Genomic DNA, 23,027 nt, shown 5'->3' on the forward strand with positions numbered 1-23,027 from the left:
ATGCAAAATCTAACGTGGGAACTGCCTTCTTCGATGCTGCTGCTGCTGTGAGGTCTGGGGTCTCTGCTGAGAACAGGCCCCCAATCCTCGGGGTCATGTTGCTGGTGACCGTTGGCGGGGGCCTCTTAGTGCGCTCGGCAGAGGATGGTGCTCAGAGAGGCTGTGCCAGAGGGGAGGTTCGACGGACTCGGAGTCCGCTGCGGTCGGGGCACTTTCATTGTGTACTTTCATTGCGAGGCTGAGTCCTGCACCATGGAAGCCCATAGTGGGGTATTCCCTTCTGCTGCCTGCGTGGGATGTCGAGTCTATCCAGACCCTGACGACTTGTGGAAACTGTGTGGTGGTTTCTTTCAAACTTATAGTCTTTTAACATCTTTGGGCTATTTTTACTGTGCCCATGGTCTGTTTTTTTTATGAATTATGGTATTGCCTGCATTGTTGTAACTATACATTAACTATAACTATATGTAACTATGTAGTTTTGTGTAGTCCCCCCAATCCCTTCCCACCGATCTCCCTCCTGGCACTTATCCTTGTAAACGTAACAAGTGCTACACCTGCCCTTACACTTCCTCCCTCACCACCATTCAGGGCCCCAGACAGTCCTTTCAGGTGAGGCAACACTTCACCTGTGAGTCGGCTGGTGTGGTATACTGTGTCCGGTGCTCCCAGTGTGGCCTTTTATATATTGGTGAGACCCGACGCAGACTGGAAGACCGTTTCGCTGAACACTTACGCTCTGTCCACTGGAGAAAGCAGGATCTCCCAGTGACCGCACATTTTAATTCCACGTCCCATTCCCATTCTGGTATGTCTATCCATGGCCTCCTCTACTGTCAAGATGAAGCCACACTCAGGTTGGAGGAACAACACCTTATATACTGGCTGGGTAGCCTCCAACCTGATGGCATGAACATTGACTTCTCTAACTTCCGTTAATGCCCCTCCTCCCCTTCTTACCCCATCCCTGACATATTTAATTGTTTGTTTTTTTCTCTCTCTTTGCCCATCACTCTGCCTGTTCTCCATCTCCCTCTGGTGCTCCCCCCTCCTTTCTTTCTCCCGAGGCCTCCCGTCCCATGATCCTTTCCCTTCTCCAGCTCGGTATCACTTTTGCCAATCATCTTTCCAGCTCTTAGCTTCATCCCACCCCCTCCGGTCTTCTCCTATCATTTCACATTTCCCCCTCTCCCTTCTACTTTCAAATCTCTTAGTATCTTTCCCTTCAGTTAGTCAACAGTGCTTCTCCTTATAGATGCTGCCTGGCCTGCTGGGTTCCACCAGCATTTTTTGTGTGTTGTTCAAATTTCCAGCATCTGCAGTTTTCCTCGTGTTTGTGTAGGTCTTGTAGCTTTAGTTTTTGGTTTGCTGGGTGGTGGAGTTGGTCTCCTGACCTTGTGTGTCTGGGTAGTCTTGTTTTGTCTGGTGGGTTTGGAGCTCCTTTCCGGGGAATGTGCTAAGACGGTAGCACGATATTAATACGCAGCAGCCTCTCTGGACTCTGGATTTGGGGATTGCCAAACATTATGTGGATTTTCTGGTGTAGTCTGTTTTGTTGCGTGCATTTGTGACATCATTCTGGAGGAACGTTGTCTCATTTTTTTAAACTGCATTGCATTTGTGGTTTCTAAATGACAATAAACTGAATCTGAACTGAACTGTATTTATAGTCATAGAGCTCTTCAACACAGAAACACAAACCATGGTTCATCTGAACTATCCCATCAACTCGCACCCCGAGCATAGCCCTCTATTCTCTACTCATCCATATACCTATCCAAACTCCTCCTCAGTGATGTAAATGAACCTACATCCCACCACTTAGGCTGGCAGCTAGTTCCATCCTTGCACCACCTTCTGAGTGAAGAGACACTCAGCTAAGGGACCACGGAGTCAAATAAAAGTACAGCACAGAAACAGGCCCTTTGGCCCATCTAGTCCATGCCAAACTCTTCAGCGTTGAAATCGACTCACACGCACCACTTGCGCTGGCAGCTCATTCCACACTCTCACGACCCTCTGAGCTGAGAAACGGGGACACCTTTTTCCCTTTTTAGGGAGAGAGAGAGCCTGTGGTATATCGAATACCGGGTGAACGAGTAGTCTTTGGGGTTCTGCAAGTCTGTGTCTTCGCTGATGCTTTGCTGCACACTTGAGTACTAGGTGGTGGGTGCTGATGCTTTTTTGCCAGTGGAGGAGGGGGGTCATTCATTTGCTGCTGCTTATGCATGGGGGGGTGTTGGGGGTTCTAACATTTAACTATCATTCATTCTTTGGGGAACTACTCTGATTTTGTGGCTGGTTGCGAAGAAAAAGAATTTCAAGATGTATATTGTATACATTTCTCTGACATTAAATGTATCTATTGAGTGAAGAAGTTTCCCATCATCTTCACCTTAAACTTTTCAACTTTCACCCTTAACCCATGACCTCTGGTTGTAGTCCCACCCAACCTCAGTGGAAAAAGCCTGTCTGCATTAACCTTATCGATACCCCTCATAATTTTGTACACTTCTATCAAATTTCCTCTCAATCTCCTACATTGTGAGGAATAAAGTCCTGACCTATTCAACCCTTCCCTATAAATCAGGTCCTCAAGTCCTGGCAACATCTTTGTATACTTTCTCTGTATTGTTATGTTCTCACATAACATTGAAGAATAGAGTATCACCCACTTCAACAACTTCATTGTACAAGTGTTCAACACATCTACAGAACAGGCCACAGGAACGCACTGTAGTGCTCCCACTTTCACTGCAAGGGATCAGTTAGGACCGAGCAGCATACAGCCAACCTGAAGCCCTTTCGAATGGTACAGCTGGTTGCTAGACAAAGATCAAAAAGCAGTTCTTCCCCATCTTATGGAGGGGAATAAACAGTCAATGTTCATCAGGACCTGAAGGGAAGGGGGCAGAAGCCAAAATAAGGTGGAGGGAGGAGATGTGTGTACAAACTGGCAGGTGATAGGCGAGACCAGGTGAGGGGGAAGGTGGGGGAAGTGAGAAGCTGGGATGTGATTAGTGGAAGAGGAACCTGCTAGCGTTAGCTATTTGCAGGAGGAGTTTCAAACTGCTCCATAGATGCCAAAGGAGGGCAAGCTCAGGAGTAAAGCTCTTAATGGACGCCAGAACTCAGTCACGCACATCTAAGCAAATTATGTTGCTGGAAACATGAAATAAAAACTTAAAACTCAGACAACATCTGTAGAGAGAGAATCAGATTCGGATTTATATACAGTCGGCCCTCCATATCCGCAGGGGACCGGTTCTGGGACCCCCTGCAAATACCCAGTTCCACGGATGCTCAAGCCCCATATATAAAATGGCATAGTACTTCCATATAACCTACGCACATCCTCCCGTATACTTTAAATCATCTCTGCATTACTTATAATACCTAATACAATGTAAATGCTATGTAAATAGTTGTTATACTGTATTGTTTAGGGAATAATGACAAGAAAAAAAAGTCTGTACATGTTCAGTACAGACGCAACCATCGCAGCTCTTCTGGGAACGCCTCAGAAAGCGTTCTCGACATCAGCCGATGCCGACTCTCCCGTGATCTTTAAGTTCTTGAAGCTGTAGCGCTGTACATAGCTAGCCAGCCATCCCTTACTAGCCTTAAACTCCTTCCTCTCGCTCACAACACAAGTAGCGACCGAACGAGACGCAAAGCGAACAATGCTCAAACAGCGAGTAATACTTTTTATCATCTCTAGATTACAGTACTTTACGCTGCTTCTTAGCCTTTGAGGAATTGCGTTGACCATTTAACTGCTTTTTAGTAGCCATTTTTTTTTCAGAAACAAAGGGTACACACAAGTAGCAACCGAATGAGATGCGAGGCAAACAATGAATGCTGGACAAAGAACTTCCAGTTTTTTTTCAATCCCAATCAGTGGTTGGTTGAATCCGTGGATCCAGAGGGCCGACTGTATCACATACGCTGAAACATAACAGTGAAATGTGCCATTTGCATCAACAGCCAACGCTCCTGAGGATTTGCTGGGGGCAGGCTGCAAAGTGCCACCACACATTCCAGCACCAACACTGCTTGCCCACAGCAGATTGAGAGGAGATTGGATACAGGTATACAAAATTATGAAGGGTATAGATAGGGTAAATACAAGCAGGCTTTTAGCACTAAGGTTGGGTGAGACTAGAACATAAGTTCATGGGTTAGGGGTAAAAGGTGAAGGGGAAGATGAGGAGGAAACCCCTTCACTCAGAGGGTGGTGCAAGTGTGGAACGAGCTGTCAAGAAGTGGTGGATGCAGGTTTCATGGTAACATTTAAGGTGAGTCTAGGTAAGTGTATGGATGGGAAGGGAGTACAGGGCTGTGGTCCAAGAATGGGTTGATTGGATTGGGCAGAATAACAGCCCAGCAGGATTAGATGCACCAAAGTGCATGTTTCTGTGTACAGCTCTATGACTATAAAAACGGGCAGTTCCCAAGCTGGTTTTTCCACTCATTCAACAGACACACAACAGAATGAAACAAGACAACAACAGCAAAACAAACCCCTTTCCCACCCATAGCCTCACACTCGCACACACAGGCCTCCAACCCCAAGACAGTTAACCTCCGGGCCTCTTAATCCTTGCTTCACGTTGATGGTCTTTTCTTGGAACTGAAACACTATCTGCTGGTTTTATTCCTCTCTTCACAGATGCTGCCCGGCCTGCTAAGCAGCTACAGTATTTTCAGTTTTTATTTCATTCTTATAAACACTCAGTACAACACTGGTTCCAACACTATTCCATTCTAAAACACAGAAGTGTCTTTTCTGCATTTTCCTGCATCTTCTGTGCCGTTTGGTAGAGTAGCAGCACAACGCTATTACAGCTCGGAGCGTTGGACTTCAGAGTTCAATTCCAACATAGTTTGCAAGGAGTTTGTACATTCTCCCCGTGACCATGCGAGTTTCCTCCAGGTGCTCCAGTTTCCTCCCACTGTCCAAAGATTTACCAATTAGTAGGTTAATTGGTCATTACAAACTGTCCTGCGATTGGTCTGGGATTCAACGGGCTTCTGGGCCAGAGGGGGTCTGTATCTCTAAATATATAAAATTAATTTTGTCAGGCACGGTCAGGTCACAACGGACATTTGAGAAGATCCCTCACAACAGATTCAGATTTATCACACGCACATCAAAATATACAGAGACAAGTGCCAAAGACATCAACAACCAACCTACCCAAGGATGTGCCAACATTCTCGCTCTCCTCCCCCCTCCACAACAGGAAATTAGGAAGTGGGCTCCCAAGTACACCCCTGGAAAATGAGACACTGTAAGCTGAATAAATACATGGGATGCCACAAAAAAATTACAACAACTTTTAGCCTTTACGAGAGGAAGCTTCTTGGGGCCCACTGCAGTAAACACTCAATATGACTCAGACTTTTAATAAATATCATGGTTGACTCACACTCAGCTGGGTCTCTCACAAAACCATCTTGTTTTGTTTGCCAGACGTCACTGAATCGATCTGATTACCCGGATATTGCAGCGTTTGTAGTCTAGATAGTACTTTGTTCAGTAACAGATTCTGCCTTAGAAATTTAGAGCCTCAATCAGCGAGTCCCAGGTTTAGGAACAGCTATTGCCCTACAAGGATCAGTCTCCTGAACCAGAATGGATAACTTCACTCACCTCAACACCGAACTGACTCCACAACTCACTTTCAAGAACTCTGCGGCTCTTCAGTTTTACTTATTCACTTTTTTGAAAAAAAATATTTGCACAATTTGTCTTTTGCACATTGCTCAGTCTCTTGTGAACAGTTTTTCATAAATTTAATTGGGTTCTTTATTTCCCTGAGAATGCCTGCAACAAAATGGATCTCAAACCCCGATAAAGGGTCTCAGTTTGAAACTTTGACTCTTTTGCTTTCCAAAGATCCTGCCTGACCTGCTAACTTCCTCCAGCATTTTGCGTGTGTTACAGTGAATCTCCAGGTAGTATGTGGTGACACTTAAATGCCTCGATAATAAACTTATTTTGACTTTTAACCAAGACACACATGAGGCTTCTTAAGCTCCTACAGATGGGAATTAGGGCTAAGAGTGTGCTCTTTGCTTCAGATGACCTTGCACCAGAGTTGCACCCATTCGCCTCAGTGTCCGGAGCAGCAGATCTCAAACGCCACAAGAGCCGGAGACTGAGAGTGTCAACAGTGATCCAAACTGGACGGCACGGTGGCAAAGCGGTTAGCACAACGCTTTACGGTACAGGCGACGCGGGTTCAATTCCCGCTGCTGCCTATAAGGAGCTTGTACGTGCTCCCTGAGAGCCAAGCCATTTGCCAGCTCCTACAGCCAACATCAGGTACAGGACTGACATGATCCATAGCAGGCCACAGCCCATCTGTCAGCCTCATGCGAGCAGCATTTGCTTTGCAGCCTGGGAAGCATAATAACAACTCACTTATAAAGCATTTTACATACAAATGGTATAGTTCAAAGTGTTTTACGATGGGATAAAGAGCAAACATTAAAGATAAAAATGTTAGTTAAAAGCGAGATTAAACAAATAGGTTTGTGCTGGCATATAAAAGTGCTGAGTCTGCATCGCTTATATGTAGTTTTAGGTATTGAATTCCACAGTTTAGGACCATAGTTCAAAAAATTATCTTTTCAGGGATATAGTTTAAATTTAAGAGACTGGCGGAAAAAGACCCGAGAGCTCAAGCAGGATTATAAAACAAAAGTAATTCTGTGATGTACTTCAGTCCTGGACTAGTAAGAGCCTTAAATACAAGAGAACTTTTAAAATCATTTCTAAAGGATACAAATTGCCTATGCAGAGCAGCTAGGAGAGGAGGGACGTGCTTCCTCATCCTGGTTTTGGTTATGACCATAAGGCAATAATGCTATAAGATACAGGGGCAGAATTAGGCCATTTAGCCCATCGAGTCTGCTCCACTATTTCATCACAGCTGATCCATTTTCACTCTCAGCCCCAATCTCCTGGTTTCTCCCCATATCCCTTCATGCCCTGGCCAATCAATAATCTGTCAAAGTCCCGGCCTCCACAGCGGCCTGTGCCGATGAATTCCACAGATTCACCACTCTCTGGCTAAAGAAATTCCTCCTCAGCTCTGTTCTAAATGGACATCCCTCTATTCTCAGGCTGTCCTCTGTTCTTAAGACGCCTCCACCATAGAAATCATTTTCTCCACATCCACTCTTTTGAGGCCCTTCAACATTCGATAGGGTTCCATGAGGTCCTACCTCATCCCTCTGTGCTCCAGTGAGGAGCAGCTCAGTCATCAAATGCTCCTCGTACAGTAACTCTTTCATTCCCAGAATCGTTCTTGTGAACCTCCTCTGAACTCTCTCCAATATTAGCACAACCTTTCTTAGATAAGGGGCCCAAAACTGCTCACAATTCTCCAAAATGAGGACTCACCAGTGCTTTATAAAGCCTCAACATTACACCTTTGCTTGTAAAAGTCTAGCAGCGGCGTTCCAAATGGTGAAAGGTTTGTGGGGAGAGAATACAGCTTTGCTACACTGTATAATATTTTAGTGTGAAAATATAAGTCTGCACCACATTGATTTTAGTTTAAGTACTTACTTATTTAAATAAAAGTCATTACTATACGAGCATTAACAAATGTGTTGCTTGGGAATGTGTGTGAACAAGATTGATGTGAATGATTCATCCCGTTGGAAATAGATTGTTCTAATGTTTCTGTTCCGCTAGACTTCATGGAAAGCAGTTCGCTCTAACAATTATATTCCAGGTCGTAATCCTTCCAAGTCCATCATAAATTGGCCTCAGTTAGTGCCCTTTCTCCCTTATTGCACTTCCACAGTTCCTTGTAAAATACCAGCCTGGGTTGATTTTCCCTGAGGCGTTTACATGGAGCTACGGAGTATAAAAAACACAGGCCAAGTTTGGCCAACTGGGTCCGTGCTGGAGTTTATAAGTGGCCTCTCTTTCACATCTCTGCCAACTGGCAGACTCCTTTCTCTCTCCTTTTCATACCCAGCTTCTCCTTAAAGGCAACTACACTCGCTGCTTCACTGCGATAACGGTTAGCGAATTCCACATTTATTTACCTAATTATAGATACCGCCTGAAACAGCCCCTTCCAGTCCACCCAGCAACACGAGCCCAATCACAGGACAATTTACAATGACCGATTAACTTGCATGATATGCCTTTGGAACGTGGGAGGAAACTGGAGCAGCTGGAGGAAACCCATGCGGTCGTGGGGAGATTGCACCCTTTACAGACAGCTTTGGAACTGAACCCTGAAAAACCTCGAGCTGGATAAGTGTCATGAAAACCACTACACTACTGTATTATTACATACATTCCCTTAGTAAAGCAGCGTTGCGTGATCACCAATGAAGTTAACAAGTGACTAGTTTTGGACTCAGCATCCAATGCAAATATCCCAGCTGCAGCTTTTATCTACAGACTCCCCATCTTAACTTACTATATTGTCAAATTTACAGAGCTGCATTTCTCCGACGGGCTAACTAAAAGAATTCCAGAATTTTGACATGCCTATTATTGCTTCAGAAGACAAGAAAGGAAGGCACTGTATTGTCTGGTTGTACTGCACTTCCCCAGAAACTGTGACATTTTATTCTGAATAAGCATTTTGCCATTTTTTTCCCCTCTTCACTCCATGCTCCCATTTCCCGGCCTATATCACCGTGGGCCCCAACTCCAAACCAGATATACATACCTCCTCAGCAACAAGTCTAAAGTGCTCCTCATTTTAGTACAGTGCTGATAGAGAGGAAAGGTTAAATATATTTACAATTGGCTAACCCAACAGAATGGTTAAAAGGTATTTGGCCTAAATCTCATTAACACTACGATTGACCCTTTGTACCAAAATCCTATTAACATTATGATTGACCCTTTGTACCTAAAGAAGATGTGGTGCCACATGATTTGTACAGAGCTAAAAATTTACAGGGGCCTGACCAGAACACGTCCCCAGCAGGAAGATTTTTGATGTAATGTTTTTTTCCCTTAATAACAAAGATATATTTACTGAGAGCAGGTTAAAACAAAAGCTCAGCCTAAAACATAATCAGTAGACAGAACATCATACACTCAGTGGCCACTTTATTAGATATAGAAGGTAATTAATAAAATGGCCACTGACTGCATGTTCATGGTCTTCTGCTGCTGTACCCTTCCACTTCAAGGTTCGATGTGTTGAGCATTCAGAGATGCTCTTCAGCACCCCACTGTCATAATGTGCGGTTATTTGAGTTACTGTCGCCTTCCTATCAGCTTGAACCAGTCTGGCCATTCTCCTCTGACCTCTCTCATTAACAAGGCGTTTTCGCCCACAGAACTACCACTCACTAAATGTTTTTTTTTTGTTTTTGCACTAATCTCTGTGAACTATAGAGATTGTCATGCATGAAAATCCCAGGAGATCAGCCTCTGAGGTATTCAAACCACCCCATTTGGCACCAGTAATCATTCCAGGGTTAAAGTCACTTTTCGACCCCATTCTGTTGTCTGGCCTGAACAACAGCCGAGCCTCTTGACCACATCCGAGTGCTTTCATGCATTGAGTTGCTGCCACATGATTGGCTGATTCAGTATTTGCATTAATGAGGAACTATACAGGTGTACCTAATGAAGTGGCCACTGAGTTTAAGTTAAAAAGTTGAGAAGGCTTTAGGAGATAAATGATCGGAAGTGAACACTTTATATTCTACCATATTTCTTTACATTATTGCAAATGCTGGCAAGAAAAATGAACCTCAAGGTAGTATGTAGCAGTGGGAGGACGTCACGTGATGGTGTAGGGTCGAGACGTTGGGATTCCAGCTCCCTCATAAAAAGTAATGAAATAAGGTTTAAATGAAGAAGAATTAACAAATATCTATTAGAAACTATTTATAAGTAACTCAGGATTATTTTTTGATTTGGCTCCTAAACTGAAACAGAAAAAAGCTACTACTTCGAAGACTGCGCAAATCGGCTGGGAAAAAGGCCTAACCGTCTTGGCGAAGCCTCGGACTCAAGTTGGATCTCCTCCCGGCGAAGTGCATGGCATTTCTGATGATGCAGGAAAAGAAGTTGCAGCAATGTCAGCGGTCTCTAAGAAGAAACGGCAAGAACAACACATGCGCGGAAGTACGCATGAACAGATATTAACAAAACTACAAGCTTCAACTACGGTTGGAAGTGAAATTGAAAGTGAGACGGAAGTTGAAACAGACTCTTTGGGAAATCCAGAAGAAAAAGAAGAAGAAAAGAAGGAAGAGATTAAAGGAGACATAAAAGATATCCTGATATATATGGCAAATTAATTTAAAGCTATAAGAACAGATATAAGAAGCATACAGAATACACTCGATAATGTGGTGGAAGAACAAAAGAAGATGGATAATAAAGTTAAAGAGATGGAAGTAAAAATAGAAGAAAACACGGAAAGAATAGATAAGATAGAATATGACGAGCTTGCCTGGACAACAGAAAGAAAACGGATGATGGAAAAAATGGATGCGCTTGAGAACTCTAGTAGACAAAATAATATTAAAATTGTTGGTCTTATGGAAGGTACAGAGGGAGAAAATCCAATAAAATACTTTCAAGAATGGATTCCGGAAATTTTGGAAATGAAAGAAGGAAGTCAAGTAATTGAAATTGAAGGAGCACACAGAGCTTTAAGACCACGACCTCAACAAGATCAAAATCCGAGATCAATTTTGATAAAATGTTTAAGGTACCAAGATAAAGAAATGATCTTGAAGGCAGCAACTCAAGGTGCTAAAAAGAGAAATGGGCTATTGATAGTAGAAGGGAAAAGAGTTTTTTTTTATCCAGACATAAACTACGATCTGTTGAAGAGGCAGAAGGAATTTAATCCAGTGAAAAAATCTTTATGGGAAAAGGGCTATAAATTTTTATTGAGCTACCCAGCAAAATTGATAATTTTCCTGGATAATGGAGAAAGAGGATTCTTCGTTGACTACCGGAAAGCGGAGGAATTTGTACAAGAATTACCTGATGTCCATGAAGAGGACTAACGAATTATAGAAATGAAATGGACTAATGATGAAGACTGAAACAAGGTTGGACCTGATGGACATTTATAAGGAAAAAAAAACGCTCGAGGAGTATTAATTGAGAGTAGAGGCATTAATTATTATATTTTTTTCTTTTCTTTATTAATATATTTTTCTTTTTGTTTGCGGGGGAGCTGGGGGAGTTCCTGATCAATAGCTGCGAGTTTCACGTGTACAATCATGGCGATTGCCATGACCCGTAAAATGGGGGGGGAGGTAATGTTGTGTTCTTTTTATTCACAACATTAATTGGGGGGTATTTTGTTTTTTTTTCTTATATATTAGTTATCTTTTTTCTATTTTTCTTCTTCTTTGCCTGGATGATTGGGGAGAGACTCATAGCAACATGGAGAATTTTAAAGAATTCCCAAGGTACTATGAATGATTAATTTACTTAATTTTTTAAGTTTTAATGTTAATGGAATTAATGGACCTGTGAAAAGAAAAAGTGTTTTAACATATATTAAGAAAATGAAAGGAGATATAGCTTTTTTACAAGAAATACATTTAACAGAAACAGAACATAAGAAATCAAAGAGAGATTGGGTTGGAAATATCATTGCAGCTTCATTTAATTCAAAATCGAGAAGAGTTGCAATTCTGGTTAATAAATCATTACCAATTAAAATACAAAATGTAATAATTGATTCTGGGGGGAGATATGTGATTATACATTGTCAAATTTCTTCAGAATTATGGACTTTTATGAACATTTATGCACCAAATGAAAATGATGCAAGATTTATACAAGAAGTTTTTTTGAACTTGGCTGATGCACATGATAAAATATTAATAGGTGGAGATTTTAATTTTTGTTTAGATCCAGTTCTGGTTAGATCAACTGAAGGTGCTATAAAATCAACAGTAACAAAACTAACTTTATCATTAATGAAAGATTTAAATCTGATTGATATATGGAGAAAAATTAACCCAAGAGAAAGAGATTACTCATTTTATTCAAACAGACATAAAACTTACTCAAGGATTGATTTTTTTTATTATCAAAAAATATTCAAGATAGAGTGAAAAGTGTGGAATATAAAGCAAGAATATTGTCAGATCATTCCCCCTTGATAATGACAATGATAATGATGGATAAGGAGGAATCGATTTATAGATGAGATTTAATTCAACTCTATTAAAACGTCAAGATTTTTGTGATTTTATGAAAAAACAAATTAAATTTTTTTTGGATACAGATCTACATTCAGTTGAGGATAAAATTGTATTATGGGAAGCGATGAAAGCATATTTAAGGGGTCAGATTATAAGTTATACATCTAAAATTAAAAAGGAATATGCAGCAGAAATAGATCAATTGGAAAAAGATATCATAAAGTTAGAAAAAGAATCTCAAAGATATATGACAGAAGAAAAACGAAGACAACTTGTTAATAAAAAACTACAATACAATACACTCCAGACATATCGTACAGAAAAAGTAATTATGAGAACTAAACAGAAATATTATGAATTAGGTGAAAGATCGCATAAAATTCTTGCTTGGCAGTTGAAAACAGAACAGGTTTCTAAAACAATAAATGCAATTAGAACAAGTGTAAATAAGGTTACTTATAAGCCTTTAGAAATTAATGAAACTTTTAAAAAATTTTACACTGAACTATATCAATCAGAATCACAAAATAAGACTGCTGAGATAGATAAATTTTTATCACAAATAGCCCTTCCAAAATTAAATTTGGAAGAACAGAAAGGATTAGATATGCCCTTTACATTAAAAGAGGTTGAAGAAGCTTTAGGATCACTTCAGAGTAATAAATCTCCAGGAGTAGATGGTTTTCCTCCTGAGTTTTATAAAAAATTTAAAGATTTATTAATTCCTCCTTTTATGGAATTAATATACCAAGTGGAAAGAATGCATAAACTTCTGCAATCTTTTTAACAGCGATCATAACTATATTGCCAAAAAAAGATAGAGACCCTTTAAAACCAACATCATACAGGCCTATTTCTTTGTTGAATACAGATTATAAAATACTAGCAAAAATTTTATCTAATAGAATATCTAAATATTTACCAAAATTAATACATATGGATCAAACAGGTTTTATTAAAAATAGACAATCAATGGATAATATAACTCGATTACCGTATTATTCATCTGGCACAAAAAAAGAGAGGAAATGAGTGTGGCAGTCGCTTTAGATGCAGAAAAAGCATTTGATAGATTGGAATGGGATTTTTTAATTTAAGGTATTGGAAAAATATGAGTTGGGAAAATCTTTTATACAATGGATTAAAACTTTAAATACTAATCCTCAAGCTAAAGTAGTTACAAATGGTCAGATTTCAACACCATTTTGCTTAACGAGGTCAACTAGACAAGGCTGCCCATTATCACCTGCTTTATTTGTATTGGCAATAGAACAATTAGCAGAATTAATTAGAACAGATTCAGATATTGGGGGCTTTAGAGTTAATCAAGAAGAATATAAGATTAATTTATTTGCTGATGACGTTTTGATTTATTTAACAAACCCATTGCAATCCTTGCAAAGATTATCTTTTAGATTGGAAGAATATGGGAAAGTATCAGACTATAAAGTAAATTGGGATAAAAGTGAAATTTTACCCCTCACCAAAGGAAATTACAATCAATGCCGATTAGCAACTCAATTTAGATGGTCAATGAATGGGATAAAATATTTAGGTATTAGAGTTGATAACGATGTAAAAAAATTTATATAAACAAAATTATTTGCCGTTATTAAAAAAAGAGGATCTTGATAAATGGATGATGTTACCAATAACATTAATAGGTAGAGTTAACGCTGTAAAATTGAATATATTTCCTAGATTGCAATATTTATTTCAAAATTTACCAATACAATTACCTCAGAAGTTTTTTCAAGAACTGAATAAATATGTAAGGAAATTTCTTTGGAAAGGTAAGATGTCAAGAATATCATTGGAAAAATTGACATGTAAGTTTCGGAGGGTTACAACTTCCAAACTTTAAGAATTACTATAAAGCAAATCAACTTAGATTTATTGCGTCTTTTTTTGATGAAGAAAAATCAGCATGGATTAAAACAGAATTGGATACGATAGGAGAAAATATACCAGAAGATTTTATATATAAATGGGAATCCAAATGAATATGGGGGAAAAAAAGAATCTCCTATATTAAGACACTTGATTGATTTAACAAATAAGGTAAATATAGATGATGAGATAAAGAAATCTTTATTAGCAAAAAGAACTTTAATTCAAAATAGGCTTATTCCTTTTACAATGGATAATAAACTTTTACATAATTGGTTCCAAAACGGGATTAAATATATAGGTGATTGTTTCGAAGGAGGTATATTGATGTTGTTTGATCAATTAAAAAATAAATATCAAATATCAAATAACACTCTTTTCTGTTATTTTCAATTAAGAGCCTATTTACTAGAAAAGCTGGGACAAACAATGTTGATGCCAAAACCTAGTGAAATAGAAATATCAATTCAGAAAGGAAGAATTAAAAAATTTACATCTTGTATGTATAATTTGATTCAATTAAATGAGGAATTCATAAATCAAGACAAAAATGGGAATCTGATTTGAATGTTAAAATTGATGGAAAAAACTGGTCAAGATTATGTTTTGATAGTATGAGAAATACAATAAATGTTCAACTTAGATTAATACAATATAATTTTTTACATCAATTATATATAACACCACAGAAAATAAATAGATTACATTCAAATATGTCTGACCAATGTTTTCGATGTAATCAAGAAATTGGTACCTTTTTACATTCTACTTGGTCTTGTTTTAAAATTCAACCATTTTGGATAAGTTTAAGACTTTTATTGGAACAAATTACTGGAGTACAACTCCCACATAGTCCACTATTATTTTTATTAGGAGACATTGAAGGGACAATACCGAAACTTAAATTGAACAAGTATCAGAAAAAACTTATAAAAATTGCATTGGCAGTAGCCAAAAAAGTTATCGCAGTTAGTTGGAAATCTGATTTATATTTAACTATGGATCGTTGGAATAATGAAATACATAGTTGTATTCCATTTGAAAAAATTACATATAATTTAAGAAATGAATATGATATATTTTTGAAAATTTGGCTCCCATACTTACAAAAGATAGGATTAAATACATAGGTCCTTTGAAGATAAAATTATAGTAATTGGGGAAAGTAAAAAATAAATATCAAAATTATTTTGAACTCCATGGAGCATGTGGGGATCCTCCGATATCCAGGCAATCTTTCTCTTCTTTCTTTTTTTTTAGATAAGGGTTAAGGGGGGGGAGGGTTAAGGGGAGGGGGGAGGGTTAATATTATCTTTCTTACTATTTTACTATTACATTTATTCTTTGTAATTTCTAAAATTTAATAAAAAAAGGTAGTATGTAGCAGTATGACATGCATGTACTTTTGAAAAATTTATTTTAATTTTGAAGGTTGAACCAAACCTCTAGTGCTTCATTGGCCTTTGTTCCTGAATGCAATGCAATCCTGCTGGTCTTTCAGTCATAGAATTGTACAGCACAAAATCAGCCCCTCAGCCTAACCAAGTGGCCGTTTGGAGATAGACCCATTTCCCTTCATTTAGCCCTCAAAATCTTTCCTATCCACAACCATCTTTAATCTGTTCTAATTGTACCTGCCTCTAGAACTTCCTGTTTCATGAGTCAGTCCTGGCATGTAGGCATTCACTAAAATGATCAGATGTTAGGGGCCGCACCGAAGTGCCCTTGACAAAATGATGATAAGTTACCTATTGAAACCACTGTCGTATGTGTAGTGAAGAGATACCCACAATTTCATTTAAGGTTTTCATCCAACCACAGTGAGGAATGAGTGATATTCTTAAGAGTGATAGTGCACTACAGTGCAGAAAAAGGCCCGTCAGACCACCTAGTCTGTGCCAAACTGTTATACTGCCTCCTGGATCAAAGCCCTCCATACCCCTACTATCCATGCTCATCAACACCCCTCATATGCTGCAATCAAACATTCATCCACCACTTCTGCTGGCAGTTTGTTGCACAGTCACACCATCCACTGAGTGAATTTCCCCCTCAGGCTCCCCTTAAACATATCACCTTTCACCCTTAACCTAAGACTTCTAGTTCTAGTTTCTACCAATCTCAGTGGAGTAAGGTTGTTTGTATTTACCCTATATATACACCCTTCATAAATACGTATACCTCTATCAAATCTCACCTTATACTTCTACGTTCCAAGGAATAAAGTCCTAACCTATTCATCCTTTCTCTATAACTCAGGTCCTCAAGTCCCAGCAACCTCCTTGTAAATTTTCTGTTTCTCTTACGTTTTTCTAAGGCAAGAAGTTTTAAACCTCGAACCGGATTTAGAAATGCAAGGGGACACCAGAATACTGCTAACTGAAAGACACCAGCAATTTGGAGACGTATTAACAAGGTTCTGCTGTGTAAAGACAGTGCATTTTGCAGGTAGTACACAATACTGTAATGTGGCCACTTGATTAGGTTCACCTGTACATTAATGCAAATATCAAATCAGCCAATCATGTAGCAGCAACTCAATGCATGAAAAGCATGCAGGCGTGGTCAAGAGGTTCTTGTTCAGACCAAATATCAGAACGGGGGGAGAGTGTGATCTAAATCACTCTAACCATGGATTAATTGTTGGTGACAGACGAGGTGGCTGGAGTATCCGATAAACTGCTGACCTCCTGGGGATTTTCACATACAGTCTCTCGAGTTCACAGAGAATGGCGAGGAAACGAAAAAAAAATCAGGGAGTGTCAATTCTGTGGGTGAAAACATAGAACATAGAGATTTACAGCACATTACAGGCCCTTCGGCCCACAATGTTGTGCTGACCATGTAACCTACTCCAGAGACTGCCTAGAATTTCCCTAGCACATAGCCCGCTATTTTTCTAAGCTCCACTTACCTCTCTAAGAGGGTTTTAAAAGACCCTATTATATCTGCTTCCACCACCACCAGCAGTGCATTCCACGCATCCACCACTCTGTGTGAAAAACTTACCCCTGACGTCCCCTCAGCACCTATTTCCAAACAACTTAAAACTATGCCCCCTCGTGTTAGCCATTTCAGCCCTGTGAAAAACCCTCCGACTATCCACACAATCAATGCCTCTCATCATCTTATACACCTCTATCAGGTCACCTCTCATCCTCCGTTGCTCAAAGGAGGAAAGGCCGAGTTCACTCAACCTATTCTCATAAGGCATGTTCCCCAATCCAGGCAACATCCTTGTAAATCTCCTCTGCACCCTTTCTATAGTATCCACATCCTTCCTGCAGTGAGGTGACCAGAACTGAACACAGTGGAGTCTGACCAAAGTCTCAAATAGCTGTAACGCCTTGTTAATGAGAGAGGTCAGAGGGGAATGACCAGACTGGTTCAAGCTGAGAGGAAGGCAACAGTAACTCAAGTAGCCTAGCATTACAACAGTGGTGTGCAGAAGGACATCTCAAAATGCACAAGATGTCGAACCTTGAAGTGAACGGACTACAACTCCTGAAAGGTTAGGAGCAGGTGTGACGAGGGCACTGTAACTTACCCACAGTCTCAGTCCAGGATGGGTAATACAAGCTATTATCATCAATGCAATGTGCCACTAAGCTTCTTTCCTCACACGCAAAGCCAAAACTGAGCTCAATATTACAGATCGGCTTTATTTCTTACATATGCACCCAAACGTTGAAACATATAGTGGAATGCAGCACTTGAGTCAAATCGAGTCAGCGAGCATTATGCCGGGGACAGCCCACAGGTGTCGCCATGCCAACAGCACCTCCATAGCATGCCCACAACTCACTAACCCTAATCTATACCTTCTGAATGTGGGAGGAAACTGGAGCACCCAAAGGATACTCGACACAGTTCCAGAAAGGATGTACAAAGTCCTTACAGTGATGGGAACTGAACCCTAATCTTGGAGCTGGTGCCGTAAAGTACTGCGCTAGCCACCATGCTCCACAGTGATACAGTCATTGTACTGTAATTGGATACTAATTTTAGGAGGGGGGACATGCAGCGCACACGCTTTTGAGAGGGTTGAGGGCATCAAACCGGGAATAAACATCGCCAATAGTCGTCCTTTACTGAGACACCTCGGCCAAGAGGGCCCAACTGTGCCTCTACATCCTTAGGGGGCTGAAGAAATTTGGCACACCCCTTTGACCTTTACTGACTTTTATCAATACTTCATCGAACACATCATACTTTGATAGATTATGGCTGGGCTATGCACCTGCTCTGCCTGTGACCACAAGAAACTGCAGGAAGTTGTGGACATCACAGAAACCAGGATTCACCTCCATAGATCAGAAGATACAAAGGAAAGCAGTACCACCAACAGCAGCTTCTATCCCACTGTTACAAAATTACTGAGCAGTCCCTAGTACAGCAAGATAGACTCTCGACCTAACAATCTGATTTAATTATGCCTTTGCACCGTATTGTCTGTTTGTACTGCACCTTCCCAGTAACTGTAACACTTCATTCTGAATAAGCTTTCTGTCATTTCTTCCCCTCCCCACTCCACGATCCCATTTCCCACCCTATATCACCATTGGACCCAACTCAGTAACTTAATTCTGTTGTCGTTTTCCCTTGATTTGATTTGGCGCAAACAACACATTTCACTGCAACACAAACAAAATGCTGGAGGAAACCAGCAGGTTAGGCAGCATCTGTGGAAATGCCAACGATAAAGGGCCAAGACCCTTCTTCAGGACTGAGAAGGAAGGGGGAAGACGCCAGAATAAAAAGGTGGAGAGAGGGGAAGGAGGCTAGTTAGAAAGTGATAGGTGAAGCCAGGTGGGTGGGAAAGGTCAAGGGCTGGAGAAGAAGGAAACTGACAGGAGAGAAGACTGGACCATAGAGAAAGGGAAGAAGGAAGGGACTCAGGGATAAGTGATATGCTGGTGAGAAGAGGTGAAAGTTCAGAATGGGGAACTGAGGAGGGGGAGGGCGGGAAGACAGGGAAATTTGTTTACCAGAAGAAGAAACCAATATTCATGCCATTAGATTGGAGGCTGCCCAGACAGAATATAAGGTGTTGCTCCTCTGCCCTGAGGGTGGCCTCGCTTGGCATAAGATAAAGCCAGGGACTGACACGTAGTAACGGGAACCGGAATTAAGATGTCCGGCCACCGAGAGATCCCACTTGTGCTGGGTGGGGCAGAGGTGCTCAAGAAGCCGCGCCACGATTTACCACAGGTCTCACGGATGTAGCGGAGGCCGCATCGGGAGCGCCAGACACGAGGGGTGTACAGCAGCAGAAAAAACCTAATCTCTAAAGATATGGACTGTCCGGACGGCAGGCAAAACAAGTTTTTCATGTACCTCGGTACTTGTGACTACAGTAAAACCAACGGCTAGGTAATTGGTTACTGTAAATGCCCCCTAGCTTAGGCGGGTAGCAAGGAGGCGTGCATTGGAATTGATGTCGGACAAAAGGCAACAGTCAGATTAGTGCAGCTGGGTGCTGTGAACACAGTGAGCTGAAGGGATCGATTCTGAGCTGAGCAGGTTCTATAGTCGGAGACAGTCGAGAGAAGTGAAAAACTTTTCCACAACCCTCTCAGCAAACTGCCTCTTGCAATAGCTCCCTTCTGGAAAGCTCTATAGGGCTACTGTAACAAAAACTTCAATCCATCCTAAAGGTTTCTTGCCCCAGGCAGTTAATCTGATCAACCATGCAAGTTTGACCCCCTCCCCATCTATTACCTCAGTCATTGTACAGTAAACACTTTAAACCACTCTTTACATTGTAAATACATGCTGGTATTTATGCATATTTTATTCCATATCTGTACATCTAACATTATTTGTATATAATGCTTTATAATTGTTGAATGTTGTTGTTTAATGTTGCAGGTCACACATTGCCAACGCGAACAGCAAATTCATAATACACCTCACTGTATATGGCAAATAAATTTATTTTTTTTATCTGCACCCCCCCCCCAACACATTAAAAAAAATCAAAGTTTTGGCCCTCCTCCACTACAGCCCAAAATCTTAAACTGGCGAGCAAAAGTAATTTGAATCTGACGTCATTTCTGTAGTGATTTAAAACATTGCATGGAATAAAAAACAGCTGGAAGTGCATTAATTACATTACTGGAACGCATCAATAAAAATTGCAGCAATTGACCAGGCAGCTGAGATTTTTAAACAACTTTTCTTTAAAAGACAAATGCCAAATCAGCGGGTAAGAGTAAGCATCAAGCTTGTAAACAGCCAGGATATTGCAAATAGATTTCTGAATGGACAAGGAACCAACCCATGAACACTAACTCACTATTTTTGCACACACACATATATGCACGGTAGCACAGTGATTAGCATGCTTTACAGTATAGGTGACACAGGTTCACTTCCTGCACTGCCTGTAAGGAGTCAGTATGCTTTCCCCTCGGTTGAGTAGATTTCCTCCCACAGTCCAAAGATATGTCGGAGATGTACTGGTAGGTAGGTTAATGTAAATTGTCCCATGATTACGCTAGGATTAAATTGGGGGATTGCTGGGCGGTCTGGCTCGAAGGGCCAGCAGGGTCTATTCTACATTGTATCTTAATACACATATGCACACATACACTAATATACACAGTGCCTATAAAAAGTATTCACCCTCCCCCGGAAGTTTCCATGTTTCATTATTTTACAACATTGAATCATTGTGTATGTAATTTGACCTTTTTGATACTGATCAACAGTAAAAGACCCTTTCATGTCAAAGTGAAATCAGATCTTAACAAAGTTATCCAAGTTAATTATAAATAGAAAACACAAAATAACTGATTGCACAGGTATTCATCTCCCCCTGCCCTATAATAGGACACTGCAAATCATCATTTGTGCAGCCAATTGGTTTTAGAAGTCATAAAAATTAGTTAAATGGAGATAGGTTTTTGGAGACTTGTGTGCTGTAAAACTGTCTAGAGCAGGCAATTCTCAAAAACTAGTGACCGTGCAAGAAGGGGACTTGTGAGGGGGGGGGGCACCAAGAGAGATATGACAAATCTGGAGGAGTTACAAGCTTCAGTGGCTGAGATGAGAGAGACTGAACATACAACTGTTGCCCAGGTGCTTCACCAGTCTCAGCTTTATGGGAGAGAGGCAAAGAGAAAGCCACTGTTGAAAAAAACTCACATGAAATCTCAGCTAGAGTTTGCCAGAAGGCATGTGGGAGACTGAAGTCAGCTGGAAGAAGGTTCTATGGTCTGATGAAACCAAAATTGAGCTTCTTGGCCATCTGGCTGAACACTATGTCAAACACCATACATCATCAAGAACACACCGTCCCTACTGTGAAACATGGTGGTGGCTGCATCACGCTGTGGGGATGTTTCACTGCAGCAGGCCCTGGAAGGCCTGTGATAGGGAAATCCTGGAGGAAAACCTGATGCAGACTGCAAGAGAAATGCAACTTGGGAGAAGATTTGCTTTCCAGCAAGACAATGACCCCAAGCATAAAGCTACACAGGAATGGGTTAAAAACAGTGAAGTTAATATCCTGGAGTGGCCAAGTCAGAGTCCAGACCTCAGTCCAATTGAGAGTTTGTGGCTGAACTTGAAAAGGGCTGTTCATTCATGATCCCCATGCAATCTGACAGAGCTTGAGCAGTTTTGTAAAGTAGAATGGAGAAAAATTGCCGTGTCGAGATGTGCAAAGCTGATAGAGACCTATCCACACAGACTCAAAGCCGTAATTGCTGCCAAAGGTACATCAACTAAATATCGACTTGAAGGGGGTGAATATTTATGCAATCAATTATTTTGCGTTTATATTCATAATTAATTTAGATCACTTTGTAGAGATCTGTTTTAACTTTGACATGAGTCTTTTTCTATCAACCTGTGTCAAAAAAAATCAAAATAAATCCACTGTGATTCAATGTTGTAAAACAATAAAACATGAAAACTTCCAAGAGGGAGGGAATACTTTTTATAGGCACTGTGTGTGTGTGCGTGTGCGTGTACACACGCACATACAAAGTATATTTCAGCTATTTCTTATTGTGATTTATGGTTTTTGATATATTGCACCATACTAACTATACCGCTGCTGCAAACAACAATTTTTGACACATACCGGTGAACATTAAACCTAATCCTGATTCTGAATGGTCACAGCACAAGAAGAGGCTCGAGGTGCTGTGCCCAGCGGACCACTGGAAAGCCTGCTCAAGCAGAAAGCCTCAGCTGATTCTCAAGCAAGATTTGTTGGTAAACATGCCTATTTCGCAGCCTATTCCCCAAGGAACATAAGCCAAGTCACCAAAGAGAGAAAAAAAATCCCAGTCCTTTAATTCATCAAAGTGACTTCATCTCACTCCACATGGGCATCCAATTCATACATAAGTTTCTTGTGGTTTACAGATATACTTTGGTTGTTCACACAAAAAAAAAACACACACACACAAATTTGCTGTTCAAATGCAGGCTGTGAACAGACATTTTGCCTCGAATTAGCTTGAAGATGACATCATGAAGTTCTGTTCCAGTAATAACTCTCTGGGGGTAGGTGTGGGGGGGGGAGGGGGGGAAGGGATGGTGCAACTCACACAAGCAACGCTCTGTGAAGTGACAGCAGGAGGGGATGGGTCACCACAAAAAAATATCCAGATCCAGCAACAAACCACTACATCCCCCTCACTCCCCAAGTCCTACAGAGTCACTACAAACCACAAAGAGTCAGAAACTGACAGAATCACGGTGCCTCACACACACACACCACAAACACTCGCACGAACACACAACCCAGCATGGCGGTACACCTCCATCTTACATAGAGTTCTGGGGAAACCATATTAATTGAGTTCCCTGTCCCTGCAGACCAGTATTATAAGCTAAAACAACATGTCGTGCACAACTGTTTATTTTGTGTTTTTTTTAAAAAGCACCAGAAACAGCAGCCTTGTGCAATTCTGATGATTAGTGCCAATCCAGAAAGCCTGCCC

At 40.7% G+C, this 23,027-nt stretch overlaps 1 protein-coding gene across 7 annotated transcripts in view; it reads right to left on the reverse strand.

Moving 5' to 3' along the window:
- LOC132399912 (zinc fingers and homeoboxes protein 3-like) overlaps nucleotides 1-23,027 on the reverse strand; it is a 131,679-nt gene that overhangs the window by 103,641 nt on the left and 5,011 nt on the right. The window contains exon 1 of one of the 7 annotated variants that reach the window (XM_059980825.1): nucleotides 5,201-5,221. The exons of the other annotated variants lie outside the window; for them this stretch is intronic. The gene's annotated coding sequence lies outside the window, so the exon portion shown is untranslated. Of the gene's footprint in view, nucleotides 1-5,200; nucleotides 5,222-23,027 lie in introns of those variants that run through there. 7 annotated transcript variants of the gene reach the window in all.

The sequence above is a fragment of the Hypanus sabinus genome, chromosome 9 (genome assembly GCF_030144855.1).
Source record: "Hypanus sabinus isolate sHypSab1 chromosome 9, sHypSab1.hap1, whole genome shotgun sequence".
Lineage (NCBI taxonomy): Eukaryota > Metazoa > Chordata > Chondrichthyes > Myliobatiformes > Dasyatidae > Hypanus > Hypanus sabinus.